A 25,781-nucleotide genomic window follows, 5' to 3' on the forward strand; every position below is an offset into this window, starting at 1 on the left:
AGATTTGCATACAATGGAGGTAATGCATGCAAAATGATCTCATGCATATTCATTGTGGTTATGCTGAAAACCTGACTGACTGTGTTTCGAGGACTGGGTTGAGAACTACTGGTCTATTGTGTTTATTCAACTTTTGTGTGTGTTTTGGTATGTGTGTGCACCTAATCTTGCCTGATGGTTGATCAGCCCTGAGCAGGGGCGTAGCCATGGGTGGGCCTGGGTGGGCCCAGGCCCACCCAGTTTTGTTTCAGGCCCACCCAGCAGTGGAGGCAGTGGAGCGGAGGGAGCAGGCTGAGCTCCGATCCCGCATCTGCCTCCCCAGCCCGCCACTGCCCCGCCCCCCGCCGTACCTTTAAATATTACAGTTTTGCTGGAGTCGCGGGCAGCCGGCATTGAAGACATCGGCAGGCTTACGCCGGTTCCAGCAGCCTTCCCTTCCCTCGTTGCAAGTCGGATGATGGCTCCGCCCTCTTCTGACGTATTTCCTGTTTCTACGAGGGCGGAGCCATCATCCGACTTGCAACGAGGGAAGGGAAGGCTGCTGGAACCGGCGTAAGCCTGCCGATGTCTTCAATGCCGGCTGCCCGCGACTCCAGCAAAACTATAATATTTAAAGGTACGGCGGGCGGGCGGGCGGAAGGAAACAGGGCAGACAGGAGAGGAGGGTTGCTGCACATGGTGGAAGAAGGGGAGAGGAGGGTTGCTGGATGGAGGGAAGGGGAGAGGAGGGTTGCTGGACATGGTGGAAGAAGGGGAGAGGAGAGAGGAGGGTTGCTGGACATGGTGGAAGAAGGGGAGAGGAGGGTTGCTGGACATGGTGGAAGAAGGGGAGAGGAGAGAGGAGGGTTGCTGGATGGAGGGAAGGGGAGAGGAGGGTTGCTGGACATGGTGGAAGAAGGGGAGAGGAGGGTTGCTGGATGGAGGGAAGGGGAGAGGAGGGTTGCTGGATGAAGGGAAGGGGAGAGGAGGGTTGCTGGACATGGTGGAAGAAGGGGAGAGGAGGGTTGCTGCACATGGTGGAAGAAGGGGAGAGGAGGGTTGCTGGATGGAGGGAAGGGGAGAGGAGGGTTGCTGGACATGGTGGAAGAAGGGGAGAGGAGAGAGGAGGATTGCTGGATGGAGGGAAGGGGAGAGGAGGGTTGCTGGACATGGTGGAAGAAGGGGAGAGGAGGGTTGCTGGATGGAGGGAAGGGGAGAGGAGGGTTGCTGGACATGGTGGAAGGAGGGGAGAGGAGGGTTGCTGGATGGAGGGAAGGGGAGAGGAGGGTTGCTGGACATGGTGGAAGAAGGGGAGAGGAGGGTTGCTGCACATGGTGGAAGAAGGGGAGAGGAGGGTTGCTGCACATGGTGGAAGTAGGGGAGAGGAGGGTTGCTGGATGGAGGGAAGGGGAGAGGAGGGTTGCTGGACATGGTGGAAGAAGGGGAGAGGAGGTTGCTGCACATGGTGGAAGAAGGGGAGAGGAGGGTTGCTGCACATGGTGGAATAGGGAAGGGGTTGGATGAAGGGAAGGGGAGAGGAGGGTTGCTGGATGAAGGGAAGGGGAGAGTAGGGTTGCTGGACATGGTGGAAGAAGGGGAGAGGAGGGTTGCTGGATGGAGGGAAGGGGAGAGGAGGGTTGCTGGACATGGTGGAAGAAGGGGAGAGGAGAGGGCAGGGGAGAGGAGGGTTGCTGGATGAAGGGAAGGGGAGAGGAGGGTTGCTGGATGGAGGGAAGGGGAGAGGAGGGTTGCTGGACATGGTGGAAGAAGGGGAGAGGAGGTTGCTGGATGGAGGGAAGGGGAGAGGAGGGTTGCTGGACATGGTGGAAGAAGGGGAGAGGAGGGTTGCGGGATGGAGGGAAGGGGAGAGGAGGGTTGCTGGACATGGTGGAAGAAAGGGAGAGGAGAGGGCAAGGGGAGAGGAGGGTTGCTGGATGAAGGGAAGGGGAGAGGAGGGTTGCTGGACATGGTGGAAGAAGGGGAGAGGAGGGTTGCTGGATGGAGGGAAGGGGAGAGGAGGGTTGCTGGACATGGTGGAAGAAGGGGAGAGGAGGGTTGCGGGATGGAAGGAAGGGGAGAGGAGGGTTGCTGGACATGGTGGAAGAAAGGGAGAGGAGAGGGCAGGGGAGAGGAGGGTTGCTGGATGAAGGGAAGGGGAGAGGAGGGTTGCTGGATGAAGGGAAGGGGAGAGTAGGGTTGCTGGACATGGTGGAAGAAGGGGAGAGGAGAGGGCAGGGGAGAGGAGGGTTGCTGGATGAAGGGAAGGGGAGAGGAGGGTTGCTGGATGAAGGGAAGGGGAGAGTAGGGTTGCTGGACATGGTGGAAGAAGGGGAGAGGAGGGTTGCTGGATGGAGGGAAGGGGAGAGGAGGGTTGCTGGACATGGTGGAAGAAGGGGAGAGGAGAGGGCAGGGGAGAGGAGGGTTGCTGGATGAAGGGAAGGGGAGAGGAGGGTTGCTGGATGGAGGGAAGGGGAGAGGAGGGTTGCTGGACATGGTGGAAGAAGGGGAGAGGAGGGTTGCTGGATGGAGGGAAGGGGAGAGGAGGGTTGCTGGACATGGTGGAAGAAGGTGAGAGGAGGGTTGCGGGATGGAGGGAAGGGGAGAGGAGGGTTGCTGGACATGGTGGAAGAAAGGGAGAGGAGAGGGCAGGGGAGAGGAGGGTTGCTGGATGAAGGGAAGGGGAGAGGAGGGTTGCTGGACATGGTGGAAGAAGGGGAGAGGAGGGTTGCGGGATGGAGGGAAGGGGAGAGGAGGGTTGCTGGACATGGTGGAAGAAGGGGAGAGGAGGGTTGCGGGATGGAAGGAAGGGGAGAGGAGGGTTGCTGGACATGGTGGAAGAAAGGGAGAGGAGAGGGCAGGGGAGAGGAGGGTTGCTGGATGAAGGGAAGGGGAGAGGAGGGTTGCTGGACATGGTGGAAGAAGGGGAGAGGAGGGTTGCTGGATGGAGGGAAGGGGAGAGGAGGGTTGCTGGACATGGTGGAAGAAGGGGAGAGGAGAGGGCAGGGGAGAGGAGGGTTGCTGGATGAAGGGAAGGGGAGAGGAGGGTTGCTGGACATGGTGGAAGAAGGGGAGAGGAGAGGGCAGGGGAGAGGAGGGTTGCTGGATGGAGGGAAGGGGAGAGGAGGGTTGCTGGACATGGATGGATGAGAGGGAAGGGAGAGAGAAGAAATGCTGGACATGGATGGAGGGGATGGAAGAATGAGGAAGGAGATGAGATGAGGGAAAAGGAAGAGAGGAGAAAAACTGCACATGGATGAAGAAAATAGGCAGAAGCTGGATCCACTAGACAGTCAAGTCTGCAGAGGACCCAGCTTTTACTTATGGATATAGAGCAAGAAATGAAGAAGAAAGGAGGAAAGTAAAGAAATAAATGGAAAGGAAGCCCTGGAAACGGAGTTAAGAGGACAGATAGCAGCAGAATCGGATACTGGGCCAGCATGATCAGAAAAACAGTCACCAGACAACAAAGGTAGAAAAAAATCATTTTATTTTCATTATAGTGTTTGGAATATGTCCACTTTGAGAATCAGGTGCTCAACATTAAAAGTTTATATTTATTTACTTATTTATGGCATTTTATCCCACATTAAACATGAATTAAATTGGAACCTGGGATCATTTAATTTTTTTTTCCTGGAGACAGTAATGCATTGCCCCCCCCCCCCCCCAGGCTCTCTCCCCGGCTATAGCCAGCTCTGCAATTTTTAAGGGGAGGTGGACGGGCGCAGAGGTGGACCGGGGAGAGAGCCTGTTGTTAAACATTTACCAGCACACCACTGTCTAGTGCCCACCCATCCAACCTGTTGGCCTACCCAAAAATTGACTTCTGGCTACGCCACTGGCCCTGAGGACAAGTGTCCAAAGAGCATTATTCTGGTAGCAGGGTGATGGGGTGGAATTTTGTGTATATGTGAGACTGAAAGATGCTGCTAACCACTATGTAGATAATGATGAAGATAAAGCAAATTTGCTAAATAGATACTTTTGTTCTGTTTTCACAGAAGAAAATCCTGGAGAAGGACCGCGATTGACTGGCAAAAGTACATATGAGAATGGAGTGGATATAGCACCGTGCACGGAAGAGAGTGTGTATGAACAACTTGAAAATCTAAAGGTGGACAAAGCCGTGGGACCGGACGGGATCCACCCCAGGATATTGAGGGAGCTCAGAGAGGTTCTGGCGGGTCCTCTTAAAGATTTGTTTAATAAATCTTTGGAGACGAGAGAGGTTCCGTGGGATTGGAGATCAGCGGATGAGGTCCCTCTTCACAAAAGTGGTGATAGGGAAGAAGCTGGAAACTACAGGCCGGTAAGCCTCACTTCGGTTATTGGAAAAGTAACGGAAGCGATGCTAAAGGAAAGGATAGTGAATTTCCTGGAAGCCAATAAATTGCAAGATCAGAGACAACATGGTTTTACCAAAGGGAAATCGTGCCAAACGAATCTCATTGAATTCTTTGACTGGGTGACCAGAGAATTGAATCATGGACGTGCTATAGATGTAATCTATTTAGATTTCAGCAAAGCTTTTGACACGGTTCCCCACAGGAGGCTCTTGAATAAACTTGACAGACTGAAGATAGGACCCGACGTGGTGAACTGGATTAGGAACTGGTTGACAGACAGATGCCAAAGGGTGGTGGTTAATGGAATTTGCTCGGATGAGGGAAAGGAGAGTAGTGGAGTGCCTCAGAGATCGGTGCTGTGGCCGATTCTATTCAATATACTTGTGAGTGACATTGCCGAAGGATTAGAAGGTAAAGTTTGCCTTTTTGTGGATGATACTAAGATTTGTAACAGAGTGGACACCCGGGAGGGAGTGGAAAACATGAAAAAGGATCTGCGGAAGCTAGAAGAATGATCTAAGGTTTGGCAATTAAAATTCAATGCGACGAAATGCAAAGTGATGCACTTAGGTAGTAGAAATCCACTGGAGACGTATGTGTTAGGCGGGGAGAGTCTGATAGGTACGGATGGGGAGAGGGATCTTGGGGTGATAGTATCTGAGGATCTGAAGGCAACGAAACAATATGACAAGGTGGTGGCTGTAGCTAGAAGATTGCTAGGCTGTATAGAGAGAGCTGTGACCAGCAGAAGAAAAGAGGTTTTAATGCCCCTGTATAAGTCGTTGGTGAGGCCCCACCTGGAATATTGTGTTCAGTTTTGGAGGCCGTATCTTGCTAAGGATGTAAAAAGAATTGAAGCGGTGCAAAGAAAAGCTACAAGAATGGTATGGGATTTGAGTTACAAGACGTATGAGGAGAGACTTGCTGACCTGAACATGTATACCCTAGAGGAAAATAGAAACAGGGGTGATATGATACAGACGTTCAAATATTTGAAAGATATTAATCTGCAAACGAACCTTTTCGTAGATGGGAAGGCAATAGAACTAGAAGACACAAAATGAGATTGAAGAGGGGCAGACTCAAGAAAAATGTCAGGAAGTATTTTTTCATGGAGAGAGTGGTGGATACTTGGAATGCCCTCCCATGGGAGGTGGTGGAGATGAAAACGGTAAGGAATTAAAAAATGCGTGGGATAAACATAAAGGAATCCTGTTCAGAAGGAATGGATCCTTAGAAGCTTAGCGGAGATTGGGTGGCAGAGCCGGTGGTGGGAGGCGGGGCTAGTGCTGGGCAGACTTCTACGGTCTGTGCCCTGAAAATGACAGATACAAATCAAGGTAAGGTATACACAAAAAGTAGCACATATGAGTTTATCTTGTTGGGGCGTCCCTGATGAGCACTTGGCCGACTTTACTTGGTCCATTTTTTTTCATGACCAAGTCGTGAAAAGATGCCCGAACTGAGCAGATGACCACCAGAGGGAATCGGGGATGACCTCCCTTTACTCCCCCAGAGGTCACTAACCCCCTCCCACCATAAAAAACAGGTTAAAAATACTTTTTTGCCAGCCTTTATGCCAGCTTCAAATGCCATACTCAGGTCCATCACAGCAGTATACAGGTCCCTGGTGCAGTTGTAGTGGGTGCAGTGTACTTCAGGCAGGCGGACCTGAGGGGGGGGGGGGGGGGTTGGGGGGGGCTCAGCACCCAAGGTAAGGGAGCTATGCACCTGGGAGCAATTTGTGAAGTTCACTGCAGTGCCCCCTAGGGTGCCCGGTTAGTGTCCTGGCATGTGAGGGGGACCAGTGCACTACAAATGCTGGCTCCTCCCACGACCAAATGGCTTGGATTTGGCCGTTTTTGAGATGAGGTTTCCATTATCGGCGAAAACCAAGGGCGGCCATCTCTAAGGTCGACCTAAATGTCAAGATTTGGGCGTCCCTGACCGTATTATCGAAATGAAAGATGGACGCCCATCTTGTTTCGATAAGGGTTTCCCCGCCCCTTCGTGGCGCCGTCCTTAGAGAGGGGCGCCCCCGTTCAATTATGCCCCTCTATGTTACTATGATGCGTAGGGACCGGGTGGGTGTAGGGGTGCTTGTTGGTCATTATGTGCATTTCCCATAAAGCAAAAACACATCGTCGTAGCTGTCTTTTGTAGAGCCCACATCCCCTGAGTGTAGCACAGACACAGCATTTCACATTCATCCCATGACTACAGTACCACAAAGGAACAGGGACTTTCTTAATCTGATGTAATAGAACAGTGCTGTGTACACCTAATGCTGCTATAGAAAAGGTCAATGTTATGATAACACCACCACGAAATGTTACGTGTTATTGGTAACACCACTCCCCTGATGTTACCATTAACAATCTACTACTACTACTACTTATCATTTCTATAGCGCTACTAGACGTATGCAATGCTGTACACTTGAACATGAAGGGACGATCCCTGCTCGACAGAGCTTACAATCTAATTAGGACAGACAAACAGGACAAATAAGAGATAAGGGAATTACTAAGGTGGGAATGTTAAAATATGGGTACTAAACAAGTGAGTTAAGGGTTAGGAGTTAAAAGCAGCATCAAAAAGGTGGGCTTTTAGCTTAGGCTTGAAGACGGCCAGAGATGGAGCTTGACGTACCGGCTCAGGAAGTCTATTCCAGGCATATGGTGCAGCAAGATAAAAGGAACAGAGTCTGGAGTTAGCGGTGGAGGAGAAGGGTGCAGATAAGAGAGATTTACCCAATGAACGGAGTTCCCAGGGAGGAGTGTAAGGAGAGATAAGAGTGGAGAGGTACTGAGGAGCTGCAGAGTGAATGCACTTGTAAGTCACTCCCCTGGTGTTACCACTAACAATCACATGTTTCCTTCAGTTCAGACCTGGGAGCCTTATGGCAGCATACTGCTGGCTTCTGAGCTCCTCTCCCTACCCCCTGGCCCTAGTTACTGATTTATTTAATGCCACATAGAGCATCACCCAGATGTGACATGAGATTCCATGCAGTCACTCTCAGGAAACGACATCTTTAGGTTATGGATAAAAGCACTTTTATAATAGCAGCTGAAGAAAACACATTCTTAGCTTTGGAATCCACTTTCAGTCTGCAGCAACAGTATTTTATAGACCTTTACCATATCTCCCTTTAGCCCTCTTTTCTCCAAGCTGAAGAGCTCCATTCCCCAGGTACAAAGTCCTAGATTATAAGCCCACTAGGGACAGAGAAAGTATCTGTATATAATATGTAAATGACAAAGGTGGTATATCAAATTCACCCTTCTATAAAGAAGCACCTACTTTCTATTATAGAATACTAACGTAACCAGTATATAACTTTAAATTTATTGTGCACAGCCGGAATTCTCTTGATGTTACAATGATAATTTACATGCAAAACTTCCATTCACATTCTGCACCAGGTTATAGAGTGGTGCCTAGCTGGAATATTAGCGTGAGTCCATGTTGGTACTCTGATCATTTCGACACATACTGGGTGCCTAAATGTTGACTCCTTACTTTTAGAATACCCCTTTAGAGGGTAAGCTGGTGTCTACTTTTTTGGTCTAATATTCAAGTGCGAGTTGAAGAAAATGCACTTATATTTGCTAGTAAATTCTATATAAGCACTCAAAATTGTGCATGCAAATTTAATTGACTAAGGAGCCAATCAATGCCAATAATTGGATGCAAACAATCATTTATTGGCACTAATGGGCAACAATTGGCAACAATTTGCATTTACGTGCACATCTTCCTAGTTGGTACTCTAGAAAGATGAGTGCGTAAACTTTTAAGCGCAGATTCAAAAAATGGTGCCCAACTCACAAGCGTCATTTATAGAAAAGCACTGAGTTTAACCCATGATGTGCGAACACTTACTCCAGCCCTATAGCTGGTGTAAATGTCCACACCTAGATGTTGAGCACTTGATTTTCATAACATGATGTCTGTTTTTGTTGCCCTTTACCAGGAGAAAAAAAACATCTCTGCACGAATATAACACGTGCTTGTGTGTCCCCTCAAAATGACACTGATTACGATTTATAATAAATTACTAAACATAGAAACATGACGGCAGATAAAGGCCACATGACCCATCCAGTCTGCCCATCCTCTGTAACCCCTAATTCTTCCTGTTCCTAAGCGATCCCACATGCTTATCCCATGCCTTTTTAAACTCTGGAAAAGTCCTCAACTCCACCACCTCCACCGGGAGGCCATTCCATGCCTCCACCATCCTTTCTGTGAAATAATACTTCCTTAGGTTACTCCTAAGCCTATTCCCTCTTATCTTTGTCATATGCCCCCTCATTACAGAGCTCTCCTTCAGTTGAAAAAGGCTCTCTTCCTGTACATAAATGCCCTTGAGATATTTAAACGTCTCTATCATGTCTCCTGTCTTCCTCCTCTCTTCCAGTGTATTTATTTTATTTTATTTATTGCATTTGCACCCCACATTTTCCCACCTATTTGCAGGCTCATTGTGGCTTACAGAGTGTTGTTATGACATAGTCATGACTGGATCTTAGATACAATCGGTAGTAAGCAGAAGATGTATGAGGGATTAGAGAAGGAGGTGTTAGATAGGGTGGTGTAAGAGGTGTATTTTGATACTTGGGTGGGTTGGGTGGTGATTTGTGTCATTAAGGGTTCTTTTTGTAGGCTTTGTTGAAGAGATGTGTTTTCAAAGATTTGCGAAAGTTGATTAGATTGTCCATGGTTTTCAGGGCTGTGGGTAGTGCGTTCCATAGCTGTGTACTTCTGTTTGAGAAGGTAGTGGTGTATGCCTGCTTATATTTAAGTCCTTTACAGCTGGGGAAGTTCAGATTGAGGAATTTGCGGGCTGATCTTTTGGCGTTTCTGGGCAGTAGGTCCACTAGGTTTAACATGTAGAGTGGGGCATCTGCGTGAATGATTTTGTGTACGGTCATGCAGATCTTGAACTCAATGTGTTCCTTGAGTGGGAGCCAGTGAAGTTTCTCTCTTAAGGGTTTCACACTTTCGTATTTGTTTTTTCCAAATATGAGTCTGGCTGCGGTATTCTGGGCTGTTTGGAGTTTTTTAATAGTCTGTTCTTTGCAGCCAGCGTGCAAAGTGTTACATTAGTCCAGATGACTTATTACCATTGACTGTACCAGGGTGCGGAAAATGTTTCTCGGAAGAAAGGTTTTACTCTTTTGAGTTTCCACATCAAGTAGAACATCTTTTTCGTCGTGTTCTTCACGTGGGTATCGAGTGTGAGGTTTCGATCAATGGTGACTCCAAGCATCTTCAGATTTTCTGAAATGGGAAGAATGCAGTATGGTGTGGTTATGGTGGAGTAGTTGGTTGTGTTGTATTGGGAAGTGAGTACTAGGCATTGAGTTTTTTCTGCATTGAGTTTTAGCTGGAATGAATCTGCCCAGGAGTACATGATTCGGAGGCTTTGGTTGATCTCGTTGGTGATTTCGTTTAGATCATGTTTGAACGGGATGTAGATTGTGACATCGTCTGCATATATGTATACATGTTGAGGTTCATAAGCCTGTCCCTATAATTTTTGCATTCAAGACCGCTTACTAATTTCGTAGCCGCCCTCTGGACCGACTCCATCCTGTTTATATCTTTCCGTAGGTGTGGTCTCCAGAACTGCACACAGTACTCCAAATGAGGCCTGACCAGAGATTTATACAATGGCACTATCACCTCCTTTTTCCTGGAGGTGATAGTGCCGTTGTATAAGTCTCTGTTTTATTATATGAAAAGTTATTCCGTTATTATACTTCCTCTTCGTACAGCCATATGCTGAACAAGCCGCCATGTTTGAAAATATAAGTGAGATTAAATAAAAATGCTACCAACAATAAAGAACGACAACGTGGATGCTTTGTTTTGAGTGTACTGCTGCATGGGGAAGGGGAAACATAGACTAAATTAAATGGCTTCAACTGTTTCCTATTCTCAACCTCCTTGGCCCTGGTGCACACAGAAATGTTTCTTTTCTGTAATCTGGAGAAACAGAAAATTCTAACTTTCATTTTCTCAAAGCATCTGGGAGTAACTTCCTGCCCTTTTGTTGGCTGGATTCTGATTTGGCAGAGACAAATGAAGTTTTTTGGATTGAATCATAAGAAACAGTCTGTTTTCTTTCCCCTTTTATCCAGTGGTGCCTTGTACCAAACGAGCATGTTGAAAAGCTGTTTTGCATTATTGTTGTTATTCTTTTATGATGAGGTGTTTCTTGTGATTATACCCGGGGGGGGGGGGGGGGGGGGTTATAATCACTCACAAAGCCAAATTTTACTCCAGTTTGCCATGCATAGCTCCAGGTGACCTGCGTAGAGCATTGCAGGTCACACAGAATACAACTGGAAATGTTGGTGTTTTTAGGTATAAACATATTTCACCTATATTAATGCAGTTGCAATGGCTTCCTGTCTTGTGGAGGATTTGTTATTTATTTATTTATCTGTGACATTTATATCCCACATTATCCCAAACAAGTTTGAGTTCAATGTGGCTTACAATAAACAGTGTAGGATAATGCATAAGAAAGTAATTTGTTATAAAATTGTGACTGTTTTATAAAGCTTATATTGAACAATATCCACAAAAAAGGAGAACTAGAGTATGAAATCAAACACAAAATTACTTACAAGTACTCCAGTAATAAGATTTTTAAGTAAATAAATAGAATAAAAACTGATCATCTTCATACTGATAAACAGTTTGGGGACTGGGGTTGCAGTGCCTTAGCTGGGAATCAATAAATCTAATCTAATCTAACCCAAGCTTTTGTTAATCACCTATTCCAATAGGTCATAAGCAATATAATTCAGCAAATAACATGCATAAAAAATACATCCAGCAAATAATACAAGATCCATATAACTGGAAACAATATAAGCGATATAATAAATCAAATAAACATGAATAAACATGCTTAAAATTAAGAAAATTCAATAAGATACTTTTGAAAAAAAGAAAAATAACATGGGATTCCTTTGTAGAAACCTTTATAGCCAAGATTAAGATCTTAAATGTAATCCGATATGATTATAGGTAAACAATGGGGTAACAATGATTGTCCTTGTGCTGTGGCTGGAATGAAACAGCAAACTATTTGTTTTGCGGATCTCAGTGTGGGGATTGAACGGCTGTTACATTTTGATGCTATATCAAATCGTCCAGTGTCGTCACTGGTTCTTATTAATTATTTATGCATTTAAACCATTATTTATATTGTTCATAGTGGAAGGATCTTCCTTCTTTCAAATCTTCACCATTCAAAAATAACAATTATTATAACTTTATGCCAATCAACTTAGCTTTGTAGTGGTTTCGGCTACGGAGGGTCTCTTCAATCCGACATGAGGATGGTGAAGATTTTGTCAGCATGTATGGCTAGGCATTAAACTTAGGGGGTGTTTCCTTGATACAGCTGCTAGTCGGCGAAACATGATTCATGTTGGATTTCCTTGTCTCCTGGGAATCATCCTTTTTCCTGCATAGAACTGGGCAATTTACAGAAGCCCATTTTATATTGGTAAAAATACGTTGAGAATTGCCCTCAAAGGATCTTTGGCAAAAATACTGCAAAGGAATGTACACCTTATGGGAGAACGTGTTTTCAGGAAGTGACATCAGCTTATCAAATGATCAGGATCCTTTGATATCAGTTCACAAAAGTTAACATCCTGGGCTCAAAAATCTGTTTTTATTTTATTTTAAAAACTGCACTGGCTCCCAATCAAGGAACGTATCACCTTCAAAATCAGCACCTTGGTCCACAAGATTATCTACGGTGAAGACCCAGGATATATGGTCGACCTGATCGATCTCCCAACCAGAAACAAACCCAGAGCGTCACATACCTACTTGAATCTCCACTACCCAAGCTGCAAAGGACTCAGATACAAATTAACCTATGCATCCAACTTCTCCTACATAGGCACAAAATTGTGGAATGCACTGCCAAAGACTGTGAAAACAATCTATGACCATCTAAACTTTAGGAGATCATTAAAGACCTACTTATTCAGAAAAGCATTCCCCACCGACATAACTTAGATGTCTCAACTCTGCAACACAGTAAAACCATAGATTGTATTGGACACTATCCAGCTTATTTTCGAAGGAGATCGCCAGCCATCTTCCGACACAAATCGGGAGATGGCCGGCGATCTCCTGAACCCGGCCAAATCAGTATAATCGAAAGCCGATTTTGGCCGGCGCCAACTGCTTTCCGTTGCGGAGCCGACCAAACTTCAAGGGGGCGTGTCGGTAGGGTAGCTAAGGCGGGACAGGGGCATGGTACGAGATGGCCGGCTTCGCCCAATAATGGAAAAAAGAAAGCCGGCCTTGATGAGCATTTCACCGGCTTCACCTGGTCCCTTTTTTTCAGGATTACACCACACTAAACTCCAACTTATATATGCTTCAAAAAGGTGCCCCAACTGACCACCGGAGGGTATCACCTCCCCTTACTCCCCCAGTGGTCACCAACCCCCTCCCACCCAAAAAAAAGAAAAGAAAAATATTTTTTTGCCAGCCTCTATGCCAGCCTCAAATGTCATACCTAGCTCCATCACAGCACTATGCAGGTCCCATGATCATGTCGGGTCCTAATGTGGCTATTTGATTTCCTATTGAAAAATGAACCCGAGAGGGAATTCATCATTTACAAGTTAACAGTTGACTTGATCTGAAAAGTGACAACTGGAGTCCTTGCCCGTATGGGTGTTGATGACTAAACTTTGGCACAATTAAGGATTTGTGAGTTAAGAGTACATCACTCCGGTAGGAGAATTCTGAGACTGGAGCTTGTGCCATAGACTTTGTGCTGATCTGATGTTTGGAAACAGAAGTGAAAGAATATTTCATTGAAGATTAATAAAACAAGACTTTGATGATGCTGATGATTATGACTACACAGATTAGTATTGATATGTATTCAGATAAAAGTCCTGTTATACCTTTTTGAGTTTACATTGGAATGTATGAGTTGTATGAATGAGAATGAATGCTTTTGGGATGTAGACGATTGATTGCACAACAGTGTGAAAATTAAGAAGGAATTATTATTGTATATTTTGATAAATTAAAAAAATATATTTTTTGCATTACAAACGGTTGTTATATTTTTGTATGTTCAATTAGGTACAACCAGTTATTGAAAGTAAACCATTATTTGTATTGTGGTTCATGCTATTTTAGCACAGATCCCATTTTATGCAATGAGACCTAGTTACAATTAACGGGGGTTATCAGTAATATAACATGTCTTAACGGCAGCCCCTCCTTAGCCTGTTAAATGGGTAAGTGCCCGTATAAAGTTGGGACTGCAAGACCTTATCTAGGTGCTTATCCAGGCACAGAGATGAATATTGAATGATAACCGGTATAAGTGCCGGGTGGCTGAACATAGCTAGATAGTCAGTGCTGAATCCAGGTAAGCTCTGGCGCTGAATAATATGGGTATAAAAAGCCCATAGCAGCTGGCGTTTAAATAAAACACTGACAATTGCAGCCTCAGAATCGCTGGTACACATTTATTTGAGTCTGCTCTAAGACATGTACACTTTAATTAAAAAGAGCTTCTAGTCTGCACGTTCATCCAGCAAGGAATACAAGGTGGTTTATAAGAACACAAAGTAATATAAAGTACTGTACATAAAATAAAACATATCAAACACATAACCAGTACATAAAAACAGAACCTAAAAACAAACAGTAGGAATTGATATTTATAGCTAGATATCTGGGCAGCAGCAACACCCAGAGTCAGTGCTATTATCTGGGTACTGCCTGGCCATAATTAAAACAAAGGACACCCCACCAGTAATTAGTTCTGAGGGAATTGACCAAAAAAACCCAAGATATCAAAGCACAGTGAAATCTCAGATAACTGGATTCTGATTTGCTGACAACACCCTAAGCTTTGCAGCTCTGGGACTTTTAAACTCTCCAAAAACAAACAAACAGTAAAAAAAAACCCCAACAAGTAATATATCAACGTGAAACACTACAGGGCTCTTAACAGATGAAAAAAATGGGAGTGGCAGCTTGTTCAGGGACACCATTAGTGCAATCCTGTAACGGGTGCCATGTGTCAGGTGCCCTGATGGCGTGCACTGAGAGCTAATTCTATAATGCTGCTATCAAATACTAATATAACCCACCATCGGCATATCATATATTTATGTCATTGGCCAGTGTAACAGATACTGCATAGGTGCAGCAATGGCAAACACAACATACAGTATTCTGTAGGTAACAAATATAGGGGCCATTTTACTAAGCCGTGTTAAAAAGTGTCCTGCATTCTTTTTAGTGCATGGTCTTCCCGCGGGCTGAGGTCAACTTTTGGCACAGCTGTAAAATGGCTGCCAACTCTTTTTTTATTAATGGCCACATGCTAATTTCCCATTAGCACATGAACTCTTACCGCCATCTATTTACTGGGTGATAAACAGGCTCATTTTTGAAAGAGAAGGACGTCCATCTTTCGATATAAAACGGAAGATGGACGACCTTCTCCCAGAGACGTCCAAATTGGTATAATCAAAACCCGATTTTGGACATCTCCAACTGCAGTCCGTCGCAAGGACGTCCAAATTTCAAGGGGCCGTGTTGGAGGCATAGCGAAGGCGGGACTTCTCCTACTAACCTACAAATGCACTCGATCTGCAGCCCCTCCTTACCTCTCTACCCTCATCTCCCCTTACGCTCCTACCCGTAACCTCCGCTCTCAAGACAAATCCCTCCTTTCAGTACCCTTCTCCATCACCGCCAACTCCAGGCTCCGCCCTTTCTGCCTCGCCTCACCCCATGTGTGGAACAAACTCCCTGAGCCCATACGCCAGGCCCCCTCCCTGCCCATCTTCAAATCATTGCTCAAAGCCCACCTCTTCAATGTCGCCTTTGGCACCTAACCACTACACCTCTACTCAGGAAATCTAGACTGCCCAACTTGACATTTCATCCTTTAGATTGTAAGCTCCTTTGAGCAGGGACTGTCCTTCTTTGTCAATTTGTACAGCGCTGCGTAACACTAGTAGCGCTCTAGAAATGTTAAGTAGTAGTAGTAGGGACTTGGGCGTGCCTAACACTTGGACGTCTTTGACCCATAATCGAAAAAAGCAAGGACGTCCATGACGAACACTTGGACGTTTTCACCTGGACGTGTTTTTATTACGAATAAGACACAAAAAGGTGCCCGAAGTGACCAGATGACCATCGGAGGGAATCGGGTATGACCTCCCGTTACTCCCCCAGTGGTCACTAAACCCCTCCCACCGTCAAAAAACATCTTTAAAAATATTTCGTGCCAGCCTCTATGCCAGTCTCAGATGTCATACTCAAGTCCATGACAGCGCATGCAGGTCCCAGGAGCAGTTTTAGTGGGTACTGCAGTGCACTTCAGACAGGCGGACCCAGGCCCATATCCCCACTATCTGAACAGCAAGCTCTCCAAAACCCACCACAAACCCACTGTACCCATATATAGGTGCCCCCCTTCACCCATAAGGGCTATGGTAGTGGTGTACAGTTGTGGGTATTGGGTTTTGGGGGGGGGGTTGGTGGGCTCAGCACACAAGGTAAGGGAGTTATGTTCCTGGGAGCAATTTATGAAGTCCATTGCAGTGCCCCCTAGGTGTCCGGTTGATGTCATGGCAAGTCAGGGGGACCAGTGCACTACAAATGCTGGCTCCTCCCATGTCCAAATGGCTTGTATTTGGACGTTTTTGACATGGACGTCTTTGGTTTTGAAAATCGCTGAAAGTCAGAAACGTCCAGATCCAAGGACCTCCAAATTTAAGAATTTGGACGTCTCTGATGGTATTTTCAAAACGAAAGATGGACATCCATCTTTTTTCGAAAATACAGGTTTCCCGGCCCCTGGATTTTAATGTTTTGCAAAGACGTCCAAATCGCAACTTGGACGTTTCTTTCGAAAACGCCCCTCAAAGGCTCCCACACTGATGCTGCACTAATTGGGTGGTGCACAGCAGTGTACCCATACTATCCAATTAGGACAGAGCACACCTACTCTCCACCTCCAAACACGCTCCTGCGCTAAAAAATAAAACCTATTTTGTAGCGTGTGGGTAGCGTATGCAGATTCCATGCCTTTTAGTGTGCAGTAAGCACGCATTAGTGCATACCACCGTTTAAAAGAAGGGCACCATAATTTGTCATCCGGCCCATGGCCCACCCCTGTCTACAGCCACCTTGCACTTACACGTGACGTCATGTACTCACAAGCTTTCGGAATAGCGCTTAGCAAACATATGTATTGGCATTATTTTTTCTCAACATTAATGCACGTACATTGCGCAAAGATTCTGGTGCCTTGTTATAGAATTGTTTTCTTAGTCAGCTGATCAGGCTACTGGAAGAAACCACAGAAGTGAAAAGTCAAGCTTGCCATGGTTGTGTTGACCAGGACAACACAAAATTATAGCGGGAAGGTTACAGTATGCTAAAGAAGGATGAGAGGGCAGACGGCTTGTGATCTAGAACCCTAAGGGTTATGCAGATGGTAAAGCTTGAAACCTGGTGGAACGCCTCAACTGGGAAGTGTCATGTGATGTGTGGGTTCCTTGCAGTAGCCAAAGTCATTTGCTGAATCTAGTTTCAATTTGATTTAAAAAAAAAAAAAAAAAGAAGATGTTTGAATCACTATTACACCTGCATGAACTATCCCAGATGGAGACTGGATGAACAGTGGGATGATCTCGCCACTGGGATGTGGAAATTTAGATGATGGGAATGATGCAGTCCTTTAGCTGCTTCTTATGCCTCTGCTGCTGAGGATTCTAGATTGGAGCGTTCCAGTGAAAGCCAAGGTGAGAAATGTCAGTACATATAGCCCAAAGTAAGCTAACTTGATGGCATGAAAATGCATCATAATTGTGGTCATGATGGCAGGTGGGCAGGGTTGGAGCTTGAAAACACCCAGTCCTGACCGGTAGGGGCAGGTGTCGGTGACAAGCTGGTCCAGGACTCCTGTCACACCACAACAATCCAACACATCGTGCAACACCATCAGGGTCTGTTTAAGAGGTGCCTTTCCAGTCTGTAGAAATATGGCATAGATGTAACCATAGAGATCCTGCAGCATGGTGATTGTCCATTTAGGGTTGTCAAAGAAGTCGAGTAACACATATCCTTCAACAAACACAGCGACCAGGAGGCAGTAAATATACTTGTCCAGTAAGTCCAGTGAATCTTGACATGCACCATAGGATCCCAGGGCCCCTAGGACCACCATGAATACACCAGTCCCTATCAGGGTGTAGACAGTACTGTAGAAGGTGGTTTTGCTTAACTCATGCTCCCAGAACCACAGCTGACCACTACTGATCCACAACCAACAGCCAAACAGCAGAAGCACCATCCCACAGAGCCACAGGAGAACATTAAAGACCACCAGAATCCATTTAATGCATGCGATTTCTTCTTGGGCAGTCATGGTGCTAGTGCAGGGCGGGGTGGGGAGGTGGATTTTCCCTCCTGCTAATGCTTTCTCTTCGCTGTTTAAGATATATTCCCCTCCTGAGCACCGTCAGCTTCCCTTTCTGATGGTTTTTCAGTGGAAGAGTTAGGAAAGCTCCGTTCTGCTTCTCCACATTGTCCCTGGTGCACACAGAAACAATTTTTCATTCGTGTGGGGAGCAACAAAGAATTCTAAGTTTCATTTTCTCAAAGCATCTGGGTGTGATTTCCTACCCTTTTGTTGGCTGGGATCTTGATATAATTATTTGGCAAGATGTCAGGCAAAGATGTGAAGTTTTTGGGATTGAATAGTGTAAGAGAAATAGTCCGTTTTTTCCCCTATTTTATCTGGCGATACCTTGTACTTAACGAGAATGGCTGACTGCAAATTTATTTATGCCTCATGAAAAATGAACATTGATTGAAAAGCTGTTCTGTATAATTGTTTTGATTTTTGGATGACTAGGTGTTTCTTGTGGTTTACAGGGGATGGGGTCATATCCACCCACAAAGCCAAAATCTACTCTGGGTTGCCACACATAACTCCAGGCCATCAGGAACAGGCCCAGCCAGTTCTGTTTTTTCTCTCATTGCATGCTGGGACTTGTAGTTTCCCCCATCTTAGATTTTACCTAGGATGTTTGCACTTTTTTTTTGTTTTGGGGTTTTGTTTTGTTTTTTGTACTTGGTTTGTAAGATTTATATTTTTTATGTGTTAATTCTTTTAAAATGTTTGTTCTTCCTTATTGATTATCTGCAAATTGTTTAAATTGGTCCTAGCTTTGAATACTGGAAAAAGAAGTTATAAACTCAGTAAATCCTTTCTGATGCCACCTCACCACAAAGCTCCTTGGAGAGCAAATCTCGTCCTGGATTTATCCCATGACATGCAGAGACGTGTTTCTCTGCTCCTGCTGGGCACTGCAATGTGAAAATCAGAACACCAAATCCCCAAATGCAACAGGGAGAATCATAGACCTCATCAGCCTTTTGGGTAGGGGTGACATGGTATTCTCACCATAGAGTTCATGGCCAAACCTTGGAAGTAACTGCAGCGAGTGAGAAAATGAGGCTTTCTGCTTCCTCTCCACTTCGCAGGTTATACTGAGCTGCTTTCCTTAATAAGACCTATTCTTGCATCTTGATCCCAGGGCTGGCCCAATCATTCGGCAAACTAGGCAGTTGCCCAGACCAGCAGCTTCTGGAGGGCAGCAATGAACAGTTGTTGTGAAAGCAAAACAACAGCTTTGAACCAGACAAACTTAAAGAAGAGAAATGGAGAAATAGAAAATGATTGCAGAAAAAAACCATGTGGCCTATCATGTCTGCCTATCCATACCATCTACCATCTCTTCCTCTCCCTTAAAGATTCTATGAGACTTGTTTCTTCCCCCTCAGATCAAAATTGAGTTTGTATTGCATCACATGGACATGAACTTCTGACTATCATAGGTTTTCAAGCAATTGCTTTTTTGCGATAGATCAGCATTTTGTTTTACATAAATTGAAGGTTATCCTAGAAATAAGCAGTGGATTTTCCCGTCCACCTTAATAATGGCTTATGGAGTTTTCTTTTAGGAAATTAGCCAAACCTTTTTTAAACCCTGCTAAGCTAACTGCTTTTACCACATTCTCTGGCAACGAACTGCAGAGTTTAATTACACGCTGAGTGAGGAAATATTTTCTCCGATTCATTTAAAATTTACTACTTAGTAACTTCTTTGCATGTCCCTAGTCCTACTATTTTTGGAAAGTGTAAATAAGCAATTCACATTCACTCGTTCCACTCCACTCAGTATTTTATAGACCTCTATAATATTTCCTCTCAGCTGTCTCTTCTCCAAGTTGAAGAGCCCTAGCCACTTTAGCCTTTCCTCAAAGGGACGTCGTCCCATCCCCTTTATCATTTTCATCGCCCTTCTCTGCACCTTTTCTAAATGAGGGGCTCATAGGGGATGATCCCATCTCCAAGAGGAGTAAGGAGAATAAAGATGCTAGTAATTCCACATCCAACATGGGGAGAAGGACTGCAGACTGGATATCTGTATTTATTGGAGGTAGGACCCAAGTCCTGGGGCCATCCTGCCTGCCTAGTCCAGAGAGGTGGATCATATGGTGAGAAGAGAGGAGAATCATCCCCAAAAGGGGAGATGGGGATCCCCTAAGTACAGAGCAACTGCATAGACAGGAAAGAGAAAGAGCAAGGAGGAGAGGTCAGGGTTTACAGAGAGGTCAGGGTTTATCTCTACCCAGGGGTGTAGCCATGGATGGGCCTGGGCTTAGGGTTACCATATGACTCCAGAAAAAGGAGGACACATTGATTCAGTCCGAGTTTTGCTTCCATTGAAAGCAATGGAAGAAAAACCCAGACTGGCTCAATCTGTCCCCCTTTTTCTGGAGCCATATGGTAACCCTACCTGGGCTGGCTTGGACCCATCCATCTTTGCTTCAGGCCTACTGAGCAACCAGGTGCTCCTTTCTGTAGCTGGCATGGATCTAGGGTTGTCAGATGGCTCTAGATTTACCCAACAGGGTAATTCCAGTCCAGAATGTTTTACCCTGTTGCATGCAGGGACCTGTAGTTCTCTTGGGCAAATGCATTTCAACTAAAACTAAACAAAGAAAAAACACACTGTCGCATCCTCTCATCCCTACACAGCGTGGATAACCCCACAATTATCAACACCCTAGATTACACCCTCCCTATCTCAGACAGCCTGAAAATCCTCGGTGTTACAATGGACCGTAACTTAACACTAGAGAGCCAAGTGACATCCACAACAAAGAAAATGTTCCACTCAATGTGGAAACTCAAACGCGTGAAACAATTCTTCCCAAGGGGAACATTTCGCAACCTGATACAATCAATGGTACTAAGCCATGTAGACTACTGCAATGGAATTTATGCGGGATGCAAAGAACAAACCTTAAAGAAACTCCAGACCACTCAAAACAAGGCAGCTAGGCTTATCTTCAGAAAAACACAATTTGAAAATGCAAAACCCCTTCGCAAAAAACTACACTGGCTCCCAATCAAAGAATGCATTGCTTTCAAAATCTGCACTCTAGTTCACAAAATTATCTACGGTGAAGCTCTGGGATACATGACAGACTTGATCGACCTATCAACTAGAAACACATCCGAATCAATACGAACGTACCTAAATCTGCACTACCCAAGCTGCAAAGGACTCAAATATAAATCAACTTACACATCCAGTTTCTCCTACTTAAGCACACAATTGTGGAACGCATTACCAAAAGCCTTGAAAACCATGTATGACCACCTAAACTTCCGGAAAACATTAAAAACTAACCTGTTTAAAAAGGCATACCCTACCGATCCAACATAAATGCCTGATCTCTGCAACATAACAAAACTAAAGAACGTAATGGACATAACACAACTCTTCCATTGTACGATTCCCTAGTGTGGCTGGGCCACATGAACTTTATTTTACCACAACATCACTTTGTGTTTGTTTACACCGGAGTCTGTAATGCCTCTCCGGTACTTATGTAAGCCACATTGAGCCTACAAACAGGTGGGAAAATGTGGGATATAAATGTAACAAATAAATAAATACATTTCCAAACTGGATTCCCTAAGAAAAGCAAGACTAGAAGTTCCTGAATGCAATGGGGTAAACCTTAAACTGGATTAACCCTGCCATATGGATCTGGAACCAGTTGGCAACCTTATGGGGATCCCCAATCTCTGCCAACTGTAGAAATCCAGAGCCTGCTTGATCACTAAACCACGGCTGTCAGCGGCTCAAAGTGCCACCACCGCTGCTGGTACTATGAGCATGCTAACTGCATGCACACACTCAGTTCATGCACAAGGACTCGGCATGCTCACAGTGCCCCTATCAGCAGCAGCACTTTGAGCCACTGATAGCCAGAGTTTAGGTGATTAGGCGGGCTCTGGATTTCTAGAGCTGGTTGGGATTGGGCATTCCCACTAGCTAAGATGTTGTTAGTTTTAATTTAGGAAGGGGCAGAGGGATGGAGGGAGGGAAGAGAAGAGGAGTGGGGTGCCTAGTGCCCACCATGTGCACTGTTGGCCTCTCAAACTCTTGGTTCTGGCTACACTACCCCCTCTGACCCAGTACAAACACAAGGAATAAGGAAGGGGAAGATCAGAAGATGCCAACAGCTCCACCAACAAAGAGGAACTTCCTGAGGAGCAGAGAGGGAGCAAAACCTATCCAATGGAGGACAAAAGAAGCAGAGAGGTGCAAGACAGCAGAAGTGGCAGCAAACCCCAAAGGAGACCAAAGGACATCAATGCCTTTCTACTGTTTTCATGGACTGCGGAGCAGTGGCGTAGCCAAGGGTGGGCCCGGGTGGGCCCAGGCCCGCCCACTTTGGGCTCAGGCCCACCCAGTAGCAGCACATGCATGGATGTGGCTGGCAGGGATCCCCAAGCCCCACCAGCTGAGAACTCACAACAACTGTCCCTCTTGCATTCCTTGTAAATAGCAGATCTTCGCCTGCAGCAGACAGTGACAGATACGTACTGCTCGCATCGGCCCCACAGCCTTCCCTCTGATGTATTCCTGCCTATGCAGAAATAGGAAGCTGCATCAGAGGGAAAGCTGTGGGGTTGGTGTGAATAGTACGTATCTGTCGCTGCTCGCTGCAGGCGAAGATCTGCTACTTAAAAGGTATGCGGGGGAGGGGAAATGTTTGAGAGACCATATGGCATGCAGGCAAGAAAGGGAGAGACCAAATCACTTGTGGGACAGGGTAGAGTTTGTATTTATTTATTTTTATTTAGTTAGTTTATTTGTTACATTTATATCCCACGTTTCCCCACCTATTTGCAGGCTCAATGTTCTTTTGCCCACCCATCTTGGGCCCAGGCCCACCCAAAATTCGGTGTCTGGCTACGCCCCTGCTGCGGAGGTAATTCTGTAAATGAATGCCAGATATTCGAGGAGGAGTGGCCTAGTGGTTAGGGTGGTGGACTTTGGTCCTGGGGAACTGAGAAACTGAGTTTGATTCCCACTTCAGGCACAGGCAGCTCCTTGTGACTCTGGGCAAGTGACTTAACCCTCCATTGCCCCATGTAAGCCTCATTGAGCCTGCCATGAGTGGGAAAGCACGGGGTACAAATGTAACAAAAAAATATATAGGCACCACGGGAAGAGGCTAGTGGTGGAGATTCTGAGATTATAACCATAGACACCCAAATATAATGTGTGCTCTTGATCCTAATGTTAATGGACTACTGGCAGCTCCTGCTCTCCCCTTCAATACTACCTGTGCTTGTACAGTGAACTAACCAACTACAGACCAGTAGCATCCATACCCTTAATAACCAAACTAATGGAAGGGATGGTAACCAAACAACTCACAATCTACTTAAACAAATTCTCAATACTACACGACTCCCAGTCAGGATTTCGGTCTAACCACAGCACGGAAACAGTACTAGTTACTCTCATTAATAAATTTAAACAAACGATTGCAACTGGCAAGAACATACTACTGCTACAATTTGACATGTCTAGTGCCTTTGATATGGTTGATCATGGAATACTATTACATATACTCGAGTATTTCGGAATTGGAGGAAATGTTCTCAACTGGTTCAAAGGGTTCCTAACCACACGATCATAGCAAGTGACATCTAATTCGACTACATCAGCTACATGGATACCTGAATGCGGAGTTGCACAGGGATCCCCCCTCTCACCGACTCTATTCAACTTAATGATGATACCCTTGGCGAAACTACTATCAAACCAGAACCTTAACCCATACGTATACGCAGACGACGTAACGATTTACATTCCATTTAAACAAGATCTAAAGGAAATTTCCAATTACATCAACCAAAGCCTACATATCATGCACACATGGGCGGATGCATTCAAGCTGAAACTCAATGCAGAAAAAACCCAATGCCTAATACTCACCTCACAACACAATACGAACAAATTCACCACCATTGACACACCAAAACTGAATCTTCCAATTTCGGACACCCTAAAAATTCTTGGAATTACCATCGATCGACACCTAACACTTGAGAGTCACGTGAAAAACACAACCAAGAAGATGTTCCATTCAATGTGGAAATTAAAAAGAGTAAGACCTTTCTTCCCAAGAACCGTCTTCCGCAACCTGGTACAATCACTGGTACTCAGCCACCTAGATTACTGCAATGCACTCTACGCTGGCTGCAAAGAGCAAATAATCAAGAAATTTCAGACAGCTCAGAACACTGCAGATAGACTCATATTCAGTAAAACAAAATACGAAAGCGCTAAACCCCTACGAAAAAAGATGCACTGGCTCCCACTCAAAGAACGTATTACATTCAAAATATGCACCCTAGTTCATAAAATTATTCACGGAGACGCACCAGCCTACATGTCAGACCTGATAGACCTACCACCCAGGAATGCTAAAAAATCATCCCGCACATTCTTTAATCTTCACTTTCCAAACTGTAAAGGTCTCAAATACAAACTAACGCATGCGTCAACCTATTCCTACCTGAGCACACAATTCTGGAATGCGCTGCTGCGCAATTTAAAAATGATCTATGAACTAGCTAACTTCCGAATTCTACTGAAGACTCATCTCTTTAACAAGGCATACAACAATGATCAACAAATATGAACTCCTGTACACATATCCAGAACTACCTCCACAATATCTACTTGCCAAAATATTAACCTGTTTTTTCATTATCATGCTACCCAAGATCCTTTTGCTATTACTAAATGTATATTTTCTTATATAATTCTTATATATTTCTTATTATGTTTGCTTGTTAAAATACTATCGTGTTCTATCATTATCATGTTACCCAAAATCCTTCTGTTATCACTAAATGTATACTTTCTCATGTATTTCCACTACTCATGATGTATTGTAAGTCACATTGAGCCTGCAAAGAGGTGGGAAAATGTGGGATACAAATGCAACAAATAAACAAATAAATAAATAAATAAAATCTCCCCTTCCACTTATTTTACAATCATCGCATGTGGTGGGCACATAGTCTGGCATGCCCATCTAGTGCCTAACCCAGAGGCGGGGTTCCATGGACCCTCATAGCCACCAGTCACTTTTCATTCATGGCTGGTTCCTCTGACCCAAAAGAGCCCGTTCCCTTCTCCTCACTATTGTGTCAGCATATTTAGAAGGAGATGGGGGAATCACTCACCATTTCTCCATGGCTGCCTTCATTTCTGCACACGGGGTCTCTGCCCCTGTTGAGCCATGTCCTTTGCTGGCCTCTGTCGGCCCTTCGCTTGGGTTGTCAGACATGGTGTGTCCAACTGTCTGACCTTGCATGTATCTCTCTGTCCCCCTTTCTCTTTCTTCTCCTACCCCCCTCTGGTTGTGTGTGCCTGTCTCTCTCACATGCCTCCTGTCTGCTGGACTGAATTTGGTTAGAGGCACTGACAGACCTGCCCAGTCAGGGAGGGGATCTCAGCTGGTTCAGAAAGTTATGTTAAACAGAGATAACACATACTGATGTGCTGTAGCTTGTGTCAGAGCTTCTGCAGAAAGACAGGAACTGCTGAATTTAACAGGAGAGGGACTATTTCCCCAAGATTATCACATCCCCCACACCAAAACGAATATTCAACCACCCAGTCCGCCTTCCAACACCCCTCCTCCAGTCACCAAACCTAGCCTCCACACTACAGTACCTATAAAGCACTATGTCTCCAAGAACAGCCTAAGCCCTGGTGTTAATCCTTTGCATGCCTTCTACAGTACCTGGATATTTGGTGCTGGTATCTGGGTACAGCCCAGCACTAAATATCTAAGTGTAACACAGTCATAAAAACATAAGAATAGCCATTCTGGGTCAGATCGATGTCCATCTAGCCCAGTATCCTGCTTCCAACAATGGTCTGTCCAGGTCACAAGTACCTGGCAGAATCCCAAAGAGTAGCAAGATTCTGGAATCCCAAACAGTAGCAAGATTCCAGAATC

General features: G+C 45.2%; 1 long non-coding RNA gene across 1 annotated transcript in view; it reads right to left on the reverse strand.

Moving 5' to 3' along the window:
* Positions 1–25,312, reverse strand: part of LOC115466445 — a 28,547-nt gene extending 3,235 nt beyond the window's left edge. The window contains exon 1 of the long non-coding RNA XR_003941554.1: positions 25,000–25,312. This is a non-coding gene — a long non-coding RNA (uncharacterized LOC115466445). The remainder of the gene's footprint in view (positions 1–24,999) is intronic.
* Positions 25,313–25,781: the final 469 nt, after the last annotated feature.

This window comes from Microcaecilia unicolor, chromosome 3 (genome assembly GCF_901765095.1).
Source record: "Microcaecilia unicolor chromosome 3, aMicUni1.1, whole genome shotgun sequence".
NCBI classification, from domain to species: domain Eukaryota; kingdom Metazoa; phylum Chordata; class Amphibia; order Gymnophiona; family Siphonopidae; genus Microcaecilia; species Microcaecilia unicolor.